The following is a 6,429-nucleotide window of genomic DNA, read 5'->3' on the forward strand; positions in this document are numbered from 1 at the left end:
AGTATCCAATTATAATTGAAGTCTATACTTTTATTTTTATTATATTTTAAAAATATTTATTTTTGAGAGAGAGTGTGCGCGTGTACGTGCACGCACACGCACATATACGCACGCACACGCACATATACGCACGCACACACACGCACGCGCGCATAGGGAAGGGACAGAGAGACAGAGGGAGACAGGATTCTTAAGATCTGAAGCAGGGTCTGTGCTGACAGCAGACAGCCCGATGCCTGGCTCGAGCCCATGAACCCACAAACCCACAAACTGTGAGATCATGACCTGAGCCATCGTCCCACCCTTAACTGACTGAACCACCCAGGCATTCCTGAAGTCTATACTTTGAAAAATAAAAAAGACCAGCGACTGTTTTTTGAAAGGTAGCTCATAGGTTCCTGTGTAGAAATATGAAGCTTCTGTAGCTAACAAATAGCAGAAAGTGAACGACTTGTGCTGTTATAAATTTAAATTACTTTCTCAAATCATATATGTACCAATTAAGTACGTCAGAAGTTTGTGATGAAAAGCAAAGATCACTAACCTCTTCTGTCCTAATCCTGGTCCGTGGGTCAGAGGAAATCTTTTTATTCTATTTTAATTTTTAATTTTTTTTATTTTTAAATTAAAAAAATGGGAACGCTTCACAAATTTGCACATCATCCTTGTACAGGGGCTGTGCTAATCTTCTCTGCATGGTTCCAGTTTTTAGTATGTGTGCTGCTGAAGCAAGCACCAGAGGAAATCTTTTTAAATTGTTGTTCTGTTAATGATCTTAACTAGATAATATGATCAGATCTCTATTTTTTGCTTTACCAGCTTAATAAAGTATTGATTGTTTAATATGAAAAGTCATTTTTATCTTACCTGTTACTTTTCAGACATTATTCTGAGAGTACAGGTTGGGGCAAAAATTAGATTGGAATCAGGTGGAGAGGGAATAGGCACAAGGGAGTCAGAGACAATGCAGTCCTTAGCCGTGGTTTTGCTTTCCACAGCTTCAGTTACACAAAGGGGGTGGCGAAACAGATGCTCCTACTCCTGACAGATTATCTGAACGTCAATAGTCATCAACATCTACGTCACCACCCCTACATAATTCCCCTCACTTCATCTGATCACATAGGCATTTTATCGTGTCACATCATCACAAGAAGGGTGAGTACAGTTGGTTAAGATATGTTGAGAGAGAGAGAGAGACCACATTCACGTAGCATGTTGTTAGTAATTGTGGTATTTTATTTTTGGTTTTTGTTAATCTCTTACTGTGCCTAACTTATAAAATAACTGTAACATAGGTATGTACGTATAGGAAAAAACTATATACAGAGAGCTCGGTATTATCTGCGGCTTCAGGCATCCCGTGAGGGTCTCGGGATGTATACCACTACTGTATTGTCAATTTTGTGGAGTTTAGCTCTAAAGGGGACTGGAAAAAAGATCTGTAATTAGAGAGGGATGTGTGGTTGAGAAAGGCTTTTGTTTTAATTTGTTTCATTAGGATGAGAGAATTTGTATGTTTGTAAGTCAGTGGGAATGATCTAGGAAAGATGGAAAAAGTGTTTAATTTGTGCCAGAAACATTCTTAGCACTGTATCTCTATCTATGTCTATGCCTTGGTCTAAAAATATATTTTATTTCTATATGTATATATTCATTGAATTCTTGCAATAGCTCTGAGATATTCTTATTGTACCCATTTTACAGATAAGAAACTTGTGCAACTGACAAGTTAGGCAATAGTCTCAAGATTACAAAACTAGTAAGTGGCCATGTTAGGATTCAAATTAGAATGTCTGGATTAAAACAACAGAGACTTAATCACTGTGGTCTTCTGCCTCTGAAGCTTACTTTAGAGTCCCACTTTCGCTTTCTTCAAACGAATTATTTCAGTAGTTTTAAAGTATACTATCTGGTGTCATGACTGGGGTAAAGTCTGGCTGTCTATGGAGAGGTTCTGGAAGGGAAGTTAGGTTGCTGACTGGTAAATTTATTTTATGTAATATTTTTAATGAATCTCCCTGTTTTCAGTCTTATTTCTCACTTTGGTGCTTTGTTACATCAGTTGACTTTAAGCCCAAATCCTCCCCAGGTTACTTTCAAGTGAATGTTTTCACACCTACTCAGCAGTATTTTTATGGCATATTCTAGCCTGTAGTTTTTTCCCCTGTAGTTTTTCCTTTGTCAGTCTGTTCACATACAACTTCATCTTTGAAAAGTTTGTTGGAATCTCTTTTATAATGTAATGCACCTCTCACTCTTTTTTCTGGCATGAAATTATTTATTTTGTACTTCAGAATCTTTCAAGAGTAATTGGAAAGGTGGATAAAAAGCAAACACATGTTTCCAGCCTTCATCTTAAGTTGGAAGTGAAAGCATTGACTCATTTTTTAAAGAGAGATGGATTGGTTAAGTATCTTTTGAGTTTACTGATTTCAGTGTAGTGTTGAAGAACACAAACTTAAAAAGACTTTAGTTTCAAACCAGCTCTACCACTTACTAGTCACTTTAACCAAATACTTCACTTCACCACAGTTACCTCAAGAGTACAATCGTTCAAACTACTAATTGAGATGACAAAGGATTGACATTTAGCATAGAATACATTCCATGTTAAGTGCTTAATGAATACTAATTACTATTTTTTCTTAGGTAATAGTAAGATCCTGATAGAGACAGAGCAGTATGGGTTATTTGGTTTATATTATTGGTATGATCACTATCATTATGAAGTATTGATTGAAGCCTACAGTATCATAAGTGATGCAAATATAAAGATAGAACAGTAAAACTTGTTTTTGTATAAATATACTTAAAATAGTTGTTGCATGTAACATTGTATATTATTTTTATGTTATAACAGGGGTAATATTTTCCTTCAAGAGAATATTTCCAATTTTTATAATGCCTATGCATAATATAATATTTTATTAACAAATTATTTCACTGGGGTTCTATATTTCTTTTCTATAGATAAACATTTTTTATTTATATAGTTTTTTAAAAGGAAATACTGCTGAATATAATATATATTTGAAATATAAAAGTAGCTTTCAGCTTACATAATTATCTTTTAGTATACATATTATATAATTCTAATATATAAAAATATATTCTAATATTTTGTTTTTATGTCTTATACATACATGTATAAGTACATATATCCTAGGCAAAGGGCCTTGTTATTCACTACATTTCTGCTTCCTTAGTCAGACAAAAATTAATTCTAGCTAACAGGATGCTAGATGATTATTACCTTTGAGAGTAGAAGAACCTTGCTTCTCTTTCAAGTTCTAAGTCATTTATCACTATATGCTCGGGGATAATTCTGAGACTTTGTACATTAAGTAAAATGACCAGAAATACACACTAAAGGTTGTCTGTTTAAGAAAAAAGGGATAAGTATGTGAACAGTGGCCAATTCACCCTTCGAATTTCATTTTCAGCTATGACTTTATTGTGACCTATTACCATGTCTACAGTAGCATTGGAAACATTTTGTGTTTAATGTCATTAACTTTTAGAATTTTTAGTTTTCACTTGAATGAATGAATGAAAACATGAATATTTTTACGTAATTTATCAATTGCCACAGCTAAAATAGTATATGGATTTAGAAACTGTATATTGTACGTTTTTCTTACCTTGCTTGATCTCTTTAACATTTGTCACATTTGACAACATTTTCTATAGAACTTTTTTTTGAACTCCCAATTTTTGCTCTTTTCCTACTTTTTTTATTGTCCTGTATTGTTAGATCTTCTTACGCCCTTTGATTCTTTTTACTCTATATCTTTTTTGGGGAAAACTTATCCACAACAGATTCATCTACCACTAGAAAACACTAATAGCTACTATCCTGTATACCCTGCTCAGATCTGTTTCCTAAAGTGTTTATCTCTATCTCTGTGCATCTATCTATCCCTATCTATCATCTATCTATCTATCATCTATCTATCTATCTATCTATCTATCTATCTATCTATCTATCTATCTTATTGCCAGCTGTTTTACTGGATATGTCTGCCTGAATATCTTGGAAGGTATCTAAAACTCGCCATGTTACAAACTAACCTTATTTATAGCCTTCTCTATGCAAAGAGAAGTATTTACTCCCTACAACATGCACAATGCATCCAACAACAACCTCTGAATCTATTACTTCTGTCAGTTAACAGCAGTATCATCAAACCAGTTTCCCAACTAGTAGATCGAAGGTCTTTTCAATTCCCTCCCCACCCACCCCCGTTTTTAAACTTTTAACTTTCACTTTAAAAAATATCAAAATGATCGTAACTTTCTTTAAATTTATCACCAAATCATCTTGATTTTATATTGAAAATATTTTCTGAATGTCTTCTTATTGTATTCCATTCTGATAGCTGCTTTTCAAGTCTTTATTACCTTTTGCACCCCTTATCATATTTCTTTTTATCTATCTATCTATCTATCTATCTATCTATCTATTCTTAAAATCATATTATGAGGCAGTCACTATACCAGGGAGATAGTCAGGGAAGCCTTCTCATGTGGTAACATTTATAGCAGCGATAATGGGAAGATGAGCAGGAGCCTAACTATTCTCACATCTTCTCTCCCCTCCAATGATACTTCCCATCGTTCATTCTCCACAGTGACTTAAGATCCAACACAGGTCCTAAAACACACATATTGCTAAAATAATCAAATTTAGAATTCCAGTTACCTATGACATAAAATCCAAATTCCTTCAAGGCATACCTTTGCCTTCTTGGCCAGCATGGATTATTTCCTATTCACTTATGTACTGCAGAGGACAAAGAATTTGGATTCTCCAAGAAAATCTAAACAAAATACAATATGAAAATCGTTATTTATTACTGTCTTTGCATGTGCCTTAAATGTCCACCTTCTCTTGTCTGCCTAACTCATCCTTCAAGACTCATCTAAAGTATAACCTCAGTGAAGTTTTTCTGAGAGAATTAAATTCTACTCTATGCTCCCACATTCCCTCAGCCTCCAGAAAATACCTCTATTATACCACCTGTCACATTAAAATTCAATCATCTTTTACATGTTTGTTTACTCAGGTCGATTGAACTTATTCAAGTCAGGGACTGAGATATTCATTTCTGCTATTTCTGGCACCCAGCTCAGTGCCCAGCATATTAGGTATTTAATACAAATTTGATGAATGGATAGATGGGTAAGGAGATGAATGACAAAAATTTGCCTCTTTCTAAAAATAATTGCTTTGAGTATACCATTCGTCTTGCTCACATTTCAATGCCAACAGTTTAAAGAGATTTCAATGACATGACTTTTCTGACCCTGGAAATAAATTTCTATATTTTACAACTCAAACACAAAGAGCTAAAAAAAAATTCTCAAGTTTTGCATTTGATTATTTTACATTTCTAAGATTTGATACGTGAAAGGAGAGCTTAATGGAAATTCAAAGTGGGTTTGAAAGACATCTGAGTAGTTACTTGTAAATAAGAGCATTCTGTTTATCTTCTTCTACTTCACTAAGAAAAGAAAAGAAAAAAAAAGACAGCAACACTGGGGAAAAATAGATCCTGCATTTTGAATCACAACAAACAAAACTAATAAACAGCAAACCACAGGGACCTGTCAGCTGAAAGGAAGATTCAGCGTTCATTTTATAAACAATTCACTAGTGTGTCAACAGACATTCTGACAGGGAAAGAAAGTGAACAATACTTTTCAAAAAATATCTATTTTGTTGAATAAATCTTGAGCAAAGTATTGTGTGAGCTGTATTGATTGAGAGGTAGGGCCATGCAAATGTGAAGAAGCTGTAATTCTTTTGTTGAGATACATTTTCTTTCAAATTTGAAAATTATTGCAGTATCATTAATATTACCCCCTTTTCTACAATAGAACGTGTGAGTAGATGTTACAAAAGATTATTTTCTTTCTAATAATGAAAAGAGTTAGGTATGGTGATAGAGATATTAAGACACATGAAATTATTTTCATATGAGCAGCACAGTTCTCATGATAACAGAAAGAAGTCATGAAATTAAAAACATTAGGATTATTAGCATGTTGACCAACTGATGTAATTATCCACTCAACTTATCAAAAATTTATTACAAAGATTATCAGATTAAATTTTTAGTATAATAGGATTCTTGTCATAGTTTGGTCTCCCAAGAGCAAATTCTTAGATTTTGATTTAGGCACAGATCACTTTATTTGGGTGGTGTTCCCAGAATGCTGGGGTAAAGAGAGAATGCAGTGGAGAGGAAAGCAAGGATGAGGGGAAGCCAGTTAAAAGTGGGTTCTTGAACTAGTTATAACTCTAGGCAAGTGAGTTCAATCTTGCTAGGAATCTTGTGGGAAACCATGTAGAATAAACCTCAGAGTTGTCCCTCCGATGAATGTGAGACTGGGACATCTATCCACTGACACTTATCTCTCACT

The 6,429-nt window shown here is 34.0% G+C and overlaps 1 non-coding gene across 1 annotated transcript; it reads right to left on the reverse strand.

The window, feature by feature from the left end:
• Nucleotides 1-628: 628 nt before the first annotated feature.
• LOC122211342 lies at nucleotides 629-736 on the reverse strand. The gene has a single exon (XR_006198642.1). It is a non-coding gene; the product is annotated as a U6 spliceosomal RNA (small nuclear RNA).
• Nucleotides 737-6,429: the final 5,693 nt, after the last annotated feature.

The sequence above is a fragment of the Panthera leo genome, chromosome F2, assembly GCF_018350215.1.
Source record: "Panthera leo isolate Ple1 chromosome F2, P.leo_Ple1_pat1.1, whole genome shotgun sequence".
Lineage (NCBI taxonomy): Eukaryota > Metazoa > Chordata > Mammalia > Carnivora > Felidae > Panthera > Panthera leo.